The sequence below is a fragment of the Grammomys surdaster genome, unplaced genomic scaffold, assembly GCF_004785775.1.
Source record: "Grammomys surdaster isolate TR1022 unplaced genomic scaffold, NIH_TR_1.0 62, whole genome shotgun sequence".
NCBI lineage: Eukaryota > Metazoa > Chordata > Mammalia > Rodentia > Muridae > Grammomys > Grammomys surdaster.
The window spans coordinates 17,016,395-17,033,157 of record NW_021604564.1 but is presented as its reverse complement, the minus strand read 5'-3'; the positions used below and the strand labels follow the sequence as shown (position 1 = coordinate 17,033,157).

General features: G+C 43.9%; 1 long non-coding RNA gene and 1 other non-coding gene across 2 annotated transcripts; both read right to left on the bottom strand.

The window, feature by feature from the left end:
• Nucleotides 1–219: 219 nt before the first annotated feature.
• Nucleotides 220–13,419, bottom strand: LOC114618909. The gene is made up of 6 exons (XR_003711040.1): nucleotides 13,295–13,419; nucleotides 13,085–13,186; nucleotides 12,871–12,944; nucleotides 12,446–12,643; nucleotides 1,140–1,221; nucleotides 220–479 (listed from the first exon to the last, which is right to left on the bottom strand). It is a non-coding gene; the product is annotated as an uncharacterized LOC114618909 (long non-coding RNA).
• LOC114619333 lies at nucleotides 2,350–2,493 on the bottom strand. The gene has a single exon (XR_003711119.1). It is a non-coding gene; the product is annotated as a small nucleolar RNA SNORA48 (small nucleolar RNA).
• Nucleotides 13,420–16,763: the final 3,344 nt, after the last annotated feature.

Below are 16,763 nucleotides of genomic sequence, written 5' to 3'. Positions count from 1 at the left end.
TCAGCAATGTATATTTAATATTTTTGCATTTTATGTGTATATTACATGTATCAGAAGAAATCCCAAATATAAATATTGAATTTATTTAACTAGTTGAATAACTATTTATATTATTGTTTTAACTTTATTGATTCTTTGTGAATTCCATATCATGTACTCCAGTCTCATTTATCTCCCCATCCCCTCATATCCACCCTTCACCCTTGCAACCCCCCCAAAATAAAACACAAAGTATAGAAAACATCGCATCATGGAAGCTGTAGTGTGTCACAGTGTGTCCCATAGTATATCCCTCTGACCACACAACTTCTCTTACAAATGTTCATGGCAATGAGTCTTTGGTCTGGTTTGAGGTCTTTGGCTTCTGTGACACCATCAGTATTGAATCTTCATTGGGTCTCCTCCCAGTTGTCCTGTTGTTGCCCTGTGTCCTGCAGCTTTGGAACAGCAGGTCTGGCTCTTTCACACATCCCAGTCATCTGCAAATGATGTAGATTTTGGGTTGGTCTAACTCAGAGCCCTGGATCTGGGTCTGTTTGTAGCTGAGCTGGTCAGCCAGCCAGCTCTCCTTATCTGTACTACCAGGGCGAGCTCTCCAGCACTGCTCTGACTAGGCCACTCAATGCTGCTGCCACAGTTAGGAGGCAGAGTCAGATCTCCTGCTGTCATGGCCTTAGGGCCATCTCACCTGCACCTATGCCTCCAAAACCAGCTCCACTGTGCTGCCCAATCATAGTTCGAGACCCAATCTCCCAAGTGCCACATCCTGTGAGGGGCTGGGCCAGCTCTCCTGCTCCCACATCCTTGGGGCTTACCCTTGCCTTTGCTACCAGAACCAGCACTACTGTGTCACCAAAGTGAGATTCAAGGCCCACTCTCTCGAGTACTGCAGCCACTTCTGAGTGAGAGGCAGAGTCAGCTGACTGCCAGGTCAGCTCTCTAAGGTCACCTCTCATGTCAGAGGTGGTGGGACCAGCTCTCTCATGCTCTTGTTCTCTCTCCCTCTGGTTCACCTGTACCTCTGTTCATGATCCACCAAGTACTGAATGGTGAGACCAGGGCTAGTTCTCCAGAGCTTATGGACAGCCTTCCCAACTGCCAGAGGTGGCAAGCTGCAGGGGAGATGGGGTGAGCATCACCTTGCACTGGTGCCACCCCGCAGCAGTTGAGTGATGAGGTTATCTCTCCCACACTCATGCCTGTCCTGTCCGGGGAGATCACCTGAAAGAGAAGATAGGTGAAACAGGCGAACACAAGAAATGACAATCTGTCTATAGTCTGATCAGATTGCAATTTTTACTTTTTCACACAGGGGTTATATTCACAAAAAAGGCAGGATGTGGGGAAGGGGATGATGCAGAAATGTGGGTGTTCAGGGGGAGTACAGATATCTTCCAGAACAGAGTATCAGCTGGATGAAGGTTCAAGGGACATGTCACTATGACTCTGACTATGATTCACTTGTCCTTATCTAAGTTGGTACTATCCACCAAGGTTACCTATCTACAAGGTCTATGGCTATTTAGCCTGGCAATTTTCCACCAAAGCTGCTTGTTTATAATAGCTTCTAGACATCTGTTTCAGTGTTTTTCCACAGAGACCCAAGACTTTATGTTAGCAGGCATGTATGTCAGTCCTATTGCTGATTTTAGGCCTATGGCTGATTTTAGGCCTTCAGTGTATAAGCAGGGCTGCCCCTGACACATGCCCTTCGGACTGGCTTACCCCCATCCCCACCACCAGAGCCATCTCCACTGTGCTTCCTGGGCAAGGTAGAGGGCCCTCTCTCCCAAATGCTGCCACTGGTGAGATGGGGCCAGCTCTCCCAAAGACCACATCCAGTGAGAGGCGGGGCTAGTTATGCACAGCCCCTGAACATCCATGTGGTTCCCTGCCACTGTCCTGACCAGGGAGATCCCCATATTCTCTAGTGACAACATGAGTCACCGACATCCACACTGACCCCTCGTGCTGTGTACTTATGGACTCAGACACGGCCCTCAGTGGCAGCTCGGGCTGGAGCCTTAACATAGGCTGGACACTTACAACAGGCGACTCTTCTCTACCCTGGAGTCTCCAATTCCATCTCTCTTCATAATGCTCAAGCTGCCCACTTACTTTTTCCTCCCCCAACTGCCCACCATATACTTGCACATTGTGATGGTTCGGGCTGAGGGGCTGGGAAACAACCTCCATCCGTGCTGCACAATGTGGTAGCAAGTGGGTGTCTGTGACCTGCCTGTGCCATGCACTGGAGGGCAGGTCTGTGGGTGGCATGGCAGTCTGCAGATCTCTGTCTTTCTCTTCCTGTGCTGTGCTGCCTGGGTTTTATTTGATTTGATTTGATATTTATGTGTCCTAGACATAAGATGATTTTGGTCACCAAACCAGGCATCAAACTAGGATGAGCAAAGGCCTGCCATCTGCTCTGTCCCTTACTGATATAAGGCGATACCACCAACAAGGTGTCTCTTTACCCATTGCCAGGTGAGTTATTTATATCATTTTAATTTTAATATAATATGTATATTATAACTAGGGCTGGACTATAATACGCTATCTCAGAAGAATACAAAATAAAAAATGTAAGTGAGTTATTTTGCATGCATCAAAATTAGAAGAGTTACTATGTGAGTGAGAGGATAAATGGGTGATAGATGGGTGCATTTGTGGATAGATAAAGGGATGTACAGATGAATGGACACATGAATGATGAGTGGGTAGAAGGATGGATAAATGCAATAATGGATGATGGATGGATGATGGATGAGTGGGTGGAGAGGGATAGATAAAGGTAGATAAACAAATAGACAAGATGATGAGTAGATGCATGGTTGGATTCACGGAAACAGGGACAGACAGACACACCATGATAAGACTTTTAAAGAAATGTGACAATGAAAGAATCTGGTAAAAAGTACATGGGTATCTACAGTAACCTTATTTCAGATTACTATGTCTGAAGTTTTCCATAATAAAATGTGGTAGAAAACTACTTTTGGAACAATGGGGAAGGCTCTGGCTGTTTTAGGCTTTACTGCTGCTCCTTGGTAGTTGTAGTGGGACAGAGCACCAAAGTTAATAACCAAATGAATTGTCATCTGTTTACACTGACACTTGGATGCTGTTTGGATTTCCAAGACTTTGAGGAGTTTATGAAAAACATCCACAAAATAGAACACTGCTATGCTCATTTTCAAGCTAGGTGGTAGAGCCTGCGTGAGTCTGTGGAGTTATCTAGAAGGCATGGCATGCAGCCCCCAGCAGTGTGAGTCCATGGTGTTATCTAGAAGGCATGACATACAGCCCCAGCGGTGTTCTTCCTCCTCCCTGGACATCAGTTTCCATTCATAAGAGTTGCCAGGATAATGACCAGACACAAGACTTCAAGAAAGGACAACATACTTATTTTTTCCTTCTATAGAATCAAAGACACAATATTTAAAATTCATGACACATTCAGCTTGATGAAATTCTTCTTCCCAGAAGCCTCAACTTCTCAGTGCAGCCATGATCTCCCTCCCATCTCTGCCTCTGCAGCTCTCTGCTCCATGGCTGCATTTGGCAAGAACAGCAGAGTCTTTTCTATACGCACCATGTTTTTCCCACTGAGGAGCTACCTGAGAGGAGCTGGAAGTAGCTCATAAGGTTGTAAAGACAACAGAAAGACCTCCACACCTTAAAGACAGGCACGGAGAAAACTGGATTTTTTTGTTAAAGAAATCAGTTATCATTGGGTATCTATGAGAGGTCCACACCAGTGCCCAGTGACATTGCCAAAACAAAGTCCTTGGGGCCCCCAATAAAGAATGGCAGCATTTGCTCATAATGTGTTCACATCCCCCTACACTCATTCAAACCATCTCTAGTTACTAAAATGCTTAACACATTTAAATGCTATGTAAATAGTTGTTAATGTAACTGTTTAGGGGATAAACAGCAAGAAAAGCTGTAATGTTCAGTGCATGCATAATTTTTGAAAATTTTTAAAAAGGTTTCTTGTTAGTATATATTAATTATATACAACATTTTATAACAATTCTTCATACATGTATATTTTGATCCCAATCACCCCCATTACCCTCTTTTGTCCCCTCCACTCTTGCTGATTCTCTTCTTTCCTGCTAGTTTCCTTTCTACTTTCTCTGTCTGTTGTCTGTCTAAACAAAAATTGGTACCAGAGAGTGGGCTGTTGCTGCTATGGACACAGATGTATTGTTTGGGCGGGGGCGGGGCTGTGGAAGCATGTGGAGCTTTGAGCTATGAGGGCTTAGAACTTGAAGATCTACTAGTGTAGGGGCTTGGATGGTGGCGTTGAGAGCAGTGCCGACAACTTAGGCTTCTGCTCAGTTTAGGCTTCAGGATACGCTGTGAGTAATAAGACACCAGCATTATTTAAGTGAAACCTGTGCTTTACTAGGGCAATTGACGGTGCCCAATTGAAGTGTCTCCTTAGGACTCACGCACAGAAGCTGTAGTCCAGGGATGTGAAGTGTCTCCTCAGGACTCACACACAGAAGCTCTAGTCCAGGAGTGTCAAGACCACATCAGGCAGGCAGCTGGATTTTATATTTAAGAGTCTCTGTCTTAGTTGGAATTTCTTTTGCTGTGATAAAAGTAACTGGTTCATTCCACCTTACAGCTTATTACATCCATCACTGAAGGAAGCTGGAGCAATCACTCTCTGTAGGAATGTGTTGCTTACTAGCTTGCTTCTCATGGCTTGCCTAGGAGCCTGCTATCCTTCAGCATAGAGGACCACCAGCCCAGGTGTCACACTCCCTACAATGGGCTGGACCCTCCCACATCTGCCTTATTAATAAAAAAATGCACCACAGGCTTTCTCTTAGGCCAATCTAATAAGGACATTTTCTTATTTGAAGTTCCCTCTTCTACAATGACTCTAGTGTGTGTCAAGTAGACATGAATTTTGGATTTTCAAGGTCTTGAGAAGTTTATGAAAATATCCATAAAACATAAAAATGTGACTGCTTGTTAATGTAACACACAAACACATTACAGTTAAAAATATAACCTTCCCTTTCTTGTTCATTGCCACGATTACATATTAATATCATAATATGAAACATTCCAACTTTTGAAAGTCATACAGTCTTTACAAATCCAAGCACTTTAAAAGTTAATCTCTTTAGAATATCCAAAGTCTCTTTCAAAGTTCACGCCTCTCTAAAATATCCTCAATCTCTCTAACACTCCAAAATATCTGCCAAACTCCAAACTCTGACAACTGTGGGCTCTTGCAAAGTCAAAATAAGTTAAATATTTTCTTACTTCAAGAGTGAACAACTCCAAAAAGGCACAGTCACAATTAAATCAGAGAGAAACCAAAGTTCAATGGTGAATCTTAGTGTCTAACTTCTGGAAGTCACTCACAGTCTTCTGGGCTCCTCCAAAGGACTTGGGAAGCCATCCAAAGAATAATTATCTCCTACCAACCACAGTCTCACTGGTAGTACTTGTCTTGAAAAGGACCATTGAGATCAGTTAAGGCTTGGTACCATAAGGCAGGGTCAGAGTCTCTGAAGAGAGCCTTAGAGACAGGCTATTGATGAAGGTACAGCCTCCATTGCAGTGGAGACCCCAGGATTGAGAAAGTCATGTAGAGAAGTTGAAGGCTGGCATCATTCAAGGTCTGGAGAGGCCATTGGTGAAGGTGTAGCCTCAGTTGCAGTGGATATTGCAACATGTTAGAGGTGCCAGGACTGTGGGATGCTGTGGAGTGAAGCCAGCCTGAGCCTATCAGACAGGCTGTATACTGCAGATGGCAGAGCCGGGGTGGAGTTGCCCAAGCCCTTTGGAGCCTGGGAAATCATAAGTCCCAGATGCTGGATTTGATTTACATGTCTGAATGTTGGTTTTGCTTTGTTCTTACCTTAACTGTGCCCTGGATCTTCCCACTGAGATCAGGAAAAGCATGTAACTTGTTTTTATTTTGCAAAACCACCACAGTTAAAAGGTTTCGGATTTTGAAGGAGACCTGGGTCTTTTATATGTTTAACCTTTTAAAGACTGTGGAAATTGAAAGGCTACACCACGTTTTATATTGTGAGGTCTTTGGTATAAACAAGAAAAATGACAATGGGAGAATATTAATGTGTTTTTGCGTGAAATTGATGAAGGATCAGTAGCACTGTTTAGTTTTGGTCAGTGTGACACCAGAGTCACCAGGAAAGAGGGTGCTTCAGTTGAGAAATTGCCTCTCTAAGACTGACCTGTGAGCATGTCTCTGAAGCATCTGCATGAGTAATGTCTCATGTGGGAGTGAGGTAGTCAGCAGTGTTCCTTCATGGTCTCTGCCTGCATCAGGCTCCTGTCCTGAGCTCCTGTCCTGAGCTCGTTCAATGATGGACAGTAACCATTAAACTATAATAACCACTTGTCCCCCAAGATGCTTAGGTAAGTGTTTTATCACAGTCGAAGAAAGCAAACTAGAACACTATCCCACCGAGATTAATTAGGGTCCTCACAGGAGCATGCATGGGGTGTGGACGCCTTACCAGAAGCTACAGTTCTGAAGAAATAGCTCTCTTGAGGCGGTTATTTTGATGTATCTGTGAATTTAACATATTCATGAATGGGGAAACCACACATATAGAGGGCTCATGTCCCTTAGAAAATAACTTAAAATAAGTCTTCAAAAATAATATTTGAGGCCGGGCAGTGGTGGCGCATGCCTTTAATTCCAGCACATGGGAGGCAGAGGCAGGCAGATTTCTGAGTTCGAGGCCAGCCTGGTCTACAGAGTGAGTTCCAGGACAGCCAGAACTACACAGAGAAACCCTGTCTTGAAAAACAAACAAACAAAAATAATAGTAATATTTGAGGTTTTTCAATCAGCATTGTTAATTGATATATTTCTACCTAGACAGATCAGTTATATGACATCAACTCTAAGTTTTGTATTGATACAAAGGTTTCCAACATTATACATTTGACAAGTATGTACATATGTGTGTGTATAATTTATTATTGTATATGAGTTTATGATGTATTTTTATGACCATAAGTACACATGTGCATATGTGGAGGTCAGAAAATGACTTGCAGGTCTTGCCATCCACGGCATCTTCTAGGCACTGAATTCAGGTCATCAGGCCTGCAAGACAAATGCTTTTACTCTCTAAGCCATCCTGCTAGCCCACAAACATATTTTTATGTGTGAGATCAATTAACAAATCCTTAAAAGTTGAGGAGAAACCCCTTCACATTTTGGTGAGTTTCATCTTGCTTTAACATAATTTTCATCTAGTATTAGAAAATTTTAGTTTGCCGGGCAGTGGTGGCGCACGCCTTTAATCCAGCACTTGGAAGGCAGAGGTAGGTGGATTTCTGAGTTCAAGGCCAGCCTGGTCTACAGAGTGAGTTCCAGGACAGCCAGGGCTATACAGAGAAACCCTGTCTCGAAAAACAAAAACAACAAAAAAAATTTAGTTCTCCAAATCAGACCCTTTTCTCATGAGGGGGATGCAAGGCCTTATACCTGCTAGTCAAGCACTGTACCACGAAGTCACATGACAACCCAGACACTCCATTTCTGGTGGCACCTTTTTAGTTTGGAAGTTCTTGTTTTGTACTCTGATGTGTGTCTGTTCGGCACTAGCAAGCCCTTAATACCTTCTCCCAGTGGATGGATAGAGTCATTCCTAATTTACTGAGAAGCACAAGATTCAGAATTACAATTTAACTTGCTCCATGACACGTGTTCTTTTAAAGAGTTTATTTTACTTATTTTTAACTATGTGTTATGCATATATGTCTATATGTGCACATGAGTGCAGGAGCCTCTGAAACCAGAGGCATCGGATCCCCTGGAGCTGTAAGTACATGCAAGCCCCCAGGCATGAGTGCTGGGAAGCAAGCTCAGGTCCTCTGGAAGAGCAGAACATGCCCAGAAATGTTGAGCCACCTCTCCATTCCCCTTGGTCCCATGCTCCTCATCACACCACAGGCTGCATTGTGAGCATCCCTCAGTATCATCACCTGTGTAGAAATGTCATTATGGCCCATCTTTTCCTTTGATAAGAAAGCTGAAAATGGAGGAGGAAAGTGAGGCAGGAGGAACCCTGAGACTGAGACTAGTTGTGTGACCATCTTCATGGGGGGCATTCTGTCAGAACCAAGCTCTTAAAGGTAGCTAAAGTGACCTGAGCTGCAGAGATGCAAAGATGGTGTTGAAGCCAGAAAGGGGAGTCTGAGCAGGTTACCATGAGGATCCAGAGTATTGAACACAGAGCTCACATGTCTATGGGGGACTAGAGCTTCGGTCAGACTGTATCTACATTAGAGTATCACACTGGTTTTCATATGGTATGTGAAGACTAACACCTCAGAATGTAGGAATAGCCCAGGGCAGCCCCTGGTAACAAAACAGCATCTCCTGATAGTCAATGACTATCTGTCATTGTCATCTCTTACTGTCAAAATTCAATCAAGAAGTTTCAGAAGACTTGAAAAAGAAACCCAAATCCAAAGGTTATTTCAAAGTGCAATTCTCTCCTCCTCCTTTTCTGGGATCAGCAATTCTACATCCCAGGAAGATGTTATTACTCAATACACAGCAACACACTCATTTGTTTAAAGATAAAATTGAAACTTATTTGCGCACATGAACATAATGCTAGGTTATTCTCTGCCTTAGTAATTGTTCTATTGCTGTGAAGAGATACCATGACCAAGGCAACTTATAAAGGAAAGCATGTATTTGAGGGGTTGCTTCCAGTTTCATAGGGTTAGTCCATGTGGTGGTTTTAGGTTTGGCCCCCATAGATTCATATGTTATAATGCTTGGCCCACAGTGAATGGCTCTACTAGGAGGTGTGGCCTTGTTCAAGTAGGTGTGGCCTTACTGAAGGAAGTGTGTCACTATGAGGGTGGACTTTGAGATCTTCTATGCCTAAGCTCTGCCCAATGTAGAACACAGTCTCTCCCTGCTGCCTTCAACGCAAGATATAGAACTCTCGGCATTTCTAGCACAAGAAATGTGTCTGCTTGCAAGGTGCCATGTTTCCTGCCATTGATGATAATGGACTAAAACCTTCAAAACTGTAAGCTATCCCCAATTAAATGTTAGCTTCTGTAAGAGTTGCCTTGGTCATGATGTTTCTTCACAGCAATAAACACTGACTAAAATAGTCCATTATCATCATGGTGGGAAGCATAGCAGCAGGCAGTCAGGCATGGTACTGGAGTAGCTGAGAGCTCACATAAGTTCATAAATTTCAGGCAGAAAGAGAAACACACTAGGTCTGGCACAGGCTTTCGAAACCTCCAGACAATAACGTATCTCTTCTAACAAGGCCACACCTCCTAATCCTTTTCCTCAAATTCCATTAACTGGGTACCAGAATTTGAATATATGATCCTATGGGAGACCATGAGAAGATGTGATGAAGAACTTTTAGAGTAGAAATTTGTGTTGTGTGGTATGTGTGTGGTCGAGGAGGAGAGGTATATGCAAATGTATGTTTTTGTGTGTTCACTCACAAAAGCACAGGATTATATGTCTGTATGTGTGTCTGTGGAGGTCAGAGGTCAACATCTTGTATTTTTTCAGTTGCTTTCCACTTTACCATTTTGAGGCAGAATCTCCCACTGAACCACCACTCACTGATGGGCTAAACTGGCTGGCCAGTGAGCTCTGAGGATCAAGGATGTGCCCTTCCCTACCTCCACCCTAGCGCTTGAGCTACAAATAGTAGAACCTGACACCTCCTGACAAACAGGAAGCAGAGAAAGAAAAGGATCCAGAAGCACCTTCTTGTAACCTACCTCCTCTAGAGAGGCTCTCCCTTCTAAAGTTTCCATCACCTTCCAAAATAAAGCCAACAGGCATTTGACCCAGGAGCCTATGGGAAATAATTTCATATTGAAACCACCCCAAGTGGTTTGGTCTCTAAGCCCACATGACTTCTATGTGAAAAATGATTGTCATGCATGTGCCACATGCATTTTACCCATTGAACTATCCCCTGCCTCTCAAGCAGAAATTCTACAATAATAAAAGGAAACAATAGACTCCTGGGTTATGTTATACAGGACATCCTCTGAACCAAACCCCCACCTTCTTCTGAAGCTCAGCTGGGCCTGTTGCAAAGGATAGTCATAGCGGGAGTTGTTGGCTGTTGAGCTTCCCTCACAGCAGGAGAGAGCAGGAGGGTCATAGGACCCTTACCTGAGTATGTGACTACCCCTCCTGATAAGCTGTTTGTACTTCCACCCTAATTTGCACATGGCCCTGGGGTCTGAGAGGGGCTACAGTATATGGACTGGAAAGTCTAGGAGAGGAGGGAAGCCATCACCCATGATGCAGGCTGGCTGCTTTGAGGTCATCTGGGCTCTTGCTGCCCCCTTACCTACTGCTCTGTGAGTAAGCTCTCTCTGAGAGCTTAATAAAGCTCTTTGGTCCCTCCAGGTGAACAGTGACATAATCAAACCTTGGCTTATCACTGGGACTTTATGAAGAGAGATGAGAGGAATGTTACCTAGTCACTCCCAGGATGAAAAATTCTCACAAGCATGTTGCTGAGGTTTGCGTAGCTGGCAAATAGATAACATGAACACCTCAGGGGCTAGGTGCTCAGAGCTCATGGGTTCTGAGGTTCCAATACTATGGTTTAACAAGCCCAGGGCTCTATTGATCGAGACTTATAATGATGGGGACCTGTGGCAGAGGCTACTCACCTCCTGACAAACAGGAAGCAGAGAAAGAAAAGGATCCAGAAGCACCTTCTTGTAACCTACCTCCTCTAGAGAGGCTCTGCCTTCTAAAGTTTCCATCACCTTCCAAAATAAAGCCAACAGGCATTTGACCCAGGAGCCTATGGGAAATAATTTCATATTGAAACCACCCCAAGTGGTTTGGTCTCTAAGCCCTGAGATGACAGTCTTAATAAGTAATATTGTGGTAGAGCACAGAGAGGAAGAGCTCATTCTGCAATGTGTCTTCATGCCACTCATGCCAAAATCTCCCGTAACTATGTACCACAAAGTTTTCTGCACAAGTGGCTCACCTAGGTGTTCTGTAGACCACGTCCTTCCAAAGCGATGGGCCACAAATTGAACATAGTATCTGTATTAGGCAGGGTTATCTAAAGGAATAGGACTGATAGATTTAATACACATACTGTGTGTGTGTGTGTGTGTGTGTGTGTGTGTGTGTGTGTGTGTAACACCCAGCATCTTGGGTTGATTCCAGATGCAGTCAAGTTAAGAATCAAGATTAGCTACTATGGTAGTTACTAGTCATAAGACACTAACCTAATTAGAATCACTTCTTCTGTCTACTATAGTCATGTGTCAAGTGCTAAATAGTCACATGTGGCCAGTGCAATTGTAGAACACAAATCCATTGTCTTTATCTGCCCAAGTTGCTACAACAAAACACCATAAGCTGGGTAGCATATAAACCTCAGAAATTAGTTTTTCTAGTTCCAAACCTGGATGGAAGCAGTGGCAATTTCAGCATCTGATCTACTTTATGATTTATAGAAGACAGCCTTACCGAGCCCTCACATAGTATAAAGGAAAAACTAACTCCCCGGTGCTTCTTTTAAAAGGGAACTAATCCACTGGATAGGCGACTCACTGCTGTAATCCCAGCACATGAGGGGGTGGAGGCAGGAGGATCATCAGTATAAAGCCAACCTCAGCTACAGAGTCAGTTCAAGGCCATCTAGGGAGTATGAGACCTTCTCTCAAAAACGAAAAACAAAAATTGAGGTGGCAAGGGGACCAATCCGATTCATGAGGTTCTGAGTCTGTGCATGCCATCTCTGAACTTCCATTGGCAATGGTGCCAACTCATGAACTTAAAAGGGACACAGACTTCCATACATTGTCTAGTACGTCCACCTGAGATCATCTGGTTGTTAGGGAACATATGCTTTCTCAGCTAGGTATGAGTCTTAAAAATTAAATGTGAACTCTAAGACTTATAAGTTGAAAATTATTTTTTGTCTTATGGGAAAACATAATATGTATACTAATAGAAAAGAATGCTAAAAGATTGGGGTTTGTTGTTCTAAGGAATATTATTCAGTTTTCAATTCCTCTATTTTACTGTACAATCTTATCCAGCATTTCTCCCTCATTGGTTTCACACACAAGCACACACATCCTTCCAAACAGAAGTAAACTAAACCTTAAGTCATTTACTACACATTTTTTAAAAAAATATTCTTAACTTTTGGAAATTTGCTCTTTGGCATGAGAAAACTATTCATATAGTTCCTTTGGGCAGACTTCTTAGCCTGCAAAGCCCATGTATGTGTTTGTGAAGAGAGATAGTTTGTAAATCGGAGACTGTTCTCACACCGTCTTTGAGAATCTCACCAGATAACAGCTATCAACCTCTTCCTGCACTCCTGTGTAAAAATGTTAAATAAATGTTAAGTATTTTTATCATTATTACGTAAGAAGGCTTTACCAACTGTGTTGCTAGATGTCTGGGCATCTCAGTTCCCACTTTGCTCCATTCAAATGTTAAGGCTCGGACTGTGTTCTGGGCACGGTGCCGCTGTCTCTCAACTTTAGCTTCAGTCCACGCTTGACTCATTTTAAGCTTCTCTGAAGCGATGGGAGAAGTTTTCTGGCCAATATCTCGCTTCCGATCATGAAAGAAAGCCTTCCAGGCAGAGAAAAACTAAGAATCGTCCCCCTGGTACCCTGCTTCCTCCCCTTCCCCCCCTTGGGTCTTCTTTCTGCCAGCACAAGTCATTGACTTCACACTTCCTGTCTCCCGGCATAGGCATAAATACTCCCTCCAGACACAGCCAGTCCCCACTGCGCTTTAACCGTTTCACTCCTGAAGACCTCTTTTCCAAAGCAGGCATGCATGGTGCATATACTTACATTTTTTTCCTGCTGTCTTGCAGAGCTGTTCACTACACTCCCCCATTCATTTACGCCTGTGCACGCTGTAAAATCTGTCGTAGTGGTCAAATAGAAAACTACTTTTTCTTGGTTTTGATCCTAAAAGCAGCCCCCGTTTATTCCCCTGTAGCTCAGAACCACTTCTTGAGGATCTTCTATAGGTAGCGCTGGAGGTATCACCAAAACAACTCACCTGAGAAAGAGGCAGACGAAGTTGTCCTCCGCTTTTTTGGAGCTTACATAACTCAGTCTAGAGCATGAAAGTAGTCTTGTTCCAGCCACGTGGTTCTGACTTCTGCAATAAAGATACCAAAGCCCTGCTTTGGTCAATGAAGGAACAAAGAGACATCCAAAAGAGAAATGTGTGACTTCAGGATGAAGGGTGGACTCGGCTTTCTCTCACCCAGAAACCGTTGGTGCCATAAGTGTGTGAGGCATACTTGGCCAAGTATGCACTGGAGTCAGAAGGAAACAAGCAGAGAAAGCCCTGGAATCTGGAGAGATGGAGGCCAAATGCTCATCCCAGAACTCAATTTCCACTGAAATTGTGAGTCACGTCTAAAAATAAAGTCTTCTACAAGTGGTCAGATAGTTTTACTTCCTCTTAGCAGCTGAAAAATAAGGTCAAACATCTAAGGAAATGAAGTCGATTCCCAACTTCATTTTGTGTTTAGGACAGCCTCTTTTCATCTGAACGGCCTGGAGCCTGTTTCTCCTCCCTGCCCAGTCTCCTCTCCACAGTGAGTGGCAATGGTCGTAACTAACCTAGGACTGTGCAAGAATTCAACTGCAACCCCAAATGCTACATTGTACATACACATGGTCTGAGCATGCCCATTTCCTTGCGACTTTTGCTCTAGAGCCTTCCAAGGAAGCCACTCAGACTGCGAAGGATGACTTCTGAACAGTTTGTGTGGAAGCAAACATTTTGAAACTATAAGTAAGTACTGATTTAAAGCTGTCAAATTAAATAACAACAGAAAACAGAAGTTGGGCCAGTCTTCCTCATTCAGATGCAGAAGCTGAGAGTCCAGGAGTGTAAGAACAACTCAATAAGTTTGAGATGTGACTTTGGGGGTGGTTGTTGTTGTTGTTGTTCTTGTTGTAGTTGTTGTTTGAGACAGGCTGTCCTAGAACTCATTCTGTAGACCAGGCTGACCTTGCACTCACAGAGATACACCTGTCTCTGCCTCTAGAGTGCTGGGATCTCAGACACATGCCACCACTGTCCGAGAAGACATGATTCTTATAAAGCTTATTTTAGTAAGATTAAAGACATGCTTCAAGCCAAATGATAAGCCCTGTGTGGTTTGTGAGGCTGGCAGTAACAGAATGTCAGGTAGTTTAAGCCACACAATTTTTATTGTCATGGCTGTGAAGGCTGAGTGCCCCGGATGATAATGTCACCCTGCTGACCACAGAAGCCTCCTCCCGGGGCCTCTCTCTAGTACATGGTGCCTCTCACTGTGACCTCAATGAACTCTGAGAGGCCACAACATCATTTAATTTGTATTATTTCCTCAAAGCGTCTACCACTAAATAAGAGCGGCAGAAGCTGGAGTGATGAATGGATCAGTGGCTAAGCATGCTGGCTGCTTTTCAAGAGCACCCTCATTCAGTTCCCAGCACACACATGGAGCATCACAACCATCTATTCATTCCAGGCCCAGGGGAACGCATGTCCTCTTCTAGCCTCTATGGGCACATGTGTTGTGTACAGATGTACATACAGGAAAAATATTCATGTACAAAATAAAATAATAATACAGTAAAAAATAACAGTGGCATTGGGTGTTGGGTTTCAGCTTGTAAGTTTTAGGAGAAGTACAATGTAATCAGCATCATGTGTGCCTGAGACTCTTGCCCGGAAGCGCGGTTAAATATTTGATGTTATGCTAGGTTACACAAGGCTGTTTTCTTGCAAGTATATAATGTCCTTTAAGTATATCTGCCAACGTCCTGGTACACTGTCTTCTCGCACTCCTCACGCCCACCTGCCCCTTTGTCCCCTAGAGCCTTCCATTTCATTGTCATATCATTTGCATCTGTATGGTTCTACATATCTGTATAAACTCCACGACCAAGAAGTACAGAAAACGTAATATCTGCCCCTCTGAGATCAACTTCATATCTGCCCTCAGAGAAGGTGCACCCTCAGAAGACATCACAGAGGCTGCATCCTTGCTGGCTTTCTCGTGGGCTCCTTCTGGTTCTTCAACCCCATCCTGCACTTTGGCCTGAGGTTACTCGATTTTGCCCTTACTCTGCTGTAAGATTTTCCTGCCTGCACATGTTGGCTGTGCCCGAGCATGACCTCGGAGGCTTCTCTCAGGAGGCTTGTTCTGTTCTAGCCCTTCCTTCATAGGATCTCCTCTCCTCAGCTTAGCTCCACAGCACAGCCTGCCCTGCCCCTGGGTCATCTCCATTGTCTCTATGTCATGCCAGCCCATGCCTTAGCTCCTCTCTTGGCTCACCCTTGTCATTGTCACCATCTTTCCATAGGACAGTCACTCAAAAATGTGAGGGATGAGTAATGAAAAGGCCAGGGTGGATGGAGAGATGGCTCAGTGGCTGAGAGCATGCCTCTAGCTGAAGAACAGAGTTCAAGTCCCACACCCACCTGTAGCAAGCACTCACCTAGCTCCTGGGGATCTGATGCTTTCATCTAGTCTCTGTGGGCACCTACACACACACACACGCACGCACACATGCACGCATGCACATGTGTGTGCACATGCAAACATATACATGAATAAAATAAAAATGTTAAGTAGCGGCATACCAACTGGGGTCTAAGAGACCAGCAATGTTCCCCAAATGCTGACTGCTTACCTGCAGAGGAATAAGACTTCAGAGGGATTTCAATGTAAATATTCTATGTCTTATTTGAGTTATATTACTTTTCATAGCAAAAATAGAATTTATTTTGAAGAGACAGTCTCTCTCTGTGGCACCCAAGCTGACTGAAAACTTCTAAATTCAAATGATTCTTCTGCCTCAGCCTTCTGAATAGATGGGATTACAGGGGTAGGCCACTCAGACAGATGATGGGTGAATAAGAAGGAACGTTAGGCTTTGGAGACACAGCTCGGTTGGCAGAGTCTTGCCAAGCGTCCATGAAACCCTGCTCTCCCCAGCACTGTATAAATAAGATGTGGCAGTGAGCCTGTAATCCTAGAATTTGGGAGGTGGAGACAGAAGAATTAGAAGTTAAAGGTTATCCTCAACTGCAAAGCCAGTTTGAGCCAAGCCTGAGGTATACTGGGTCCTGTCCAAAAAAGTAATAAGAATACAAATTAAACCACCTCAGTTTTGAAAAGAGGTGGGTGGGGAGAAGACAAAGATGTTAGACAGCTTGGCTAACTAAGGTTAAAATGCTTTGTTCCTGTGAATCAGAGGGCTAGCAGGGAGAGCTGTGGAGGTATCTGCAAAAGCTTAAACAAAGTGCTCACTAGAAAAATTAACAGTAAGTTTTGTAAAAGTGTTTCATCAGTGTGTGATGTCTGTCTCGTGTGTGTCTGTCTGTCTGACTGTCTGTCTGCTTCTGCCTCTCTGCCCTGGGATTACCAGTATGCACAGCTGTGCTGGGCTTTTATGTGGGGGTAGGGGTGGGAGTGGGGGTGAATGGGTGGGAGGAATCAAACTCAGGTCCTCGTACTTAAGTATCAAGAACTTTCCTGACTGGGCCATCTCCCTAGCCCCTCTTGGATCATTTAAAATGCATGCCCATACAACAGATGAAAATAAAGACTTTTTTTTTTTTTTTCGAGACAAGGTTTCCTCATGTAGCTCTGGCTATCCTGGAACTCACTCTGTAGATCAGGCTAGCCTTGAACTCATAGAGATCCACCTGCCTCTGCCTTCTAAATCCT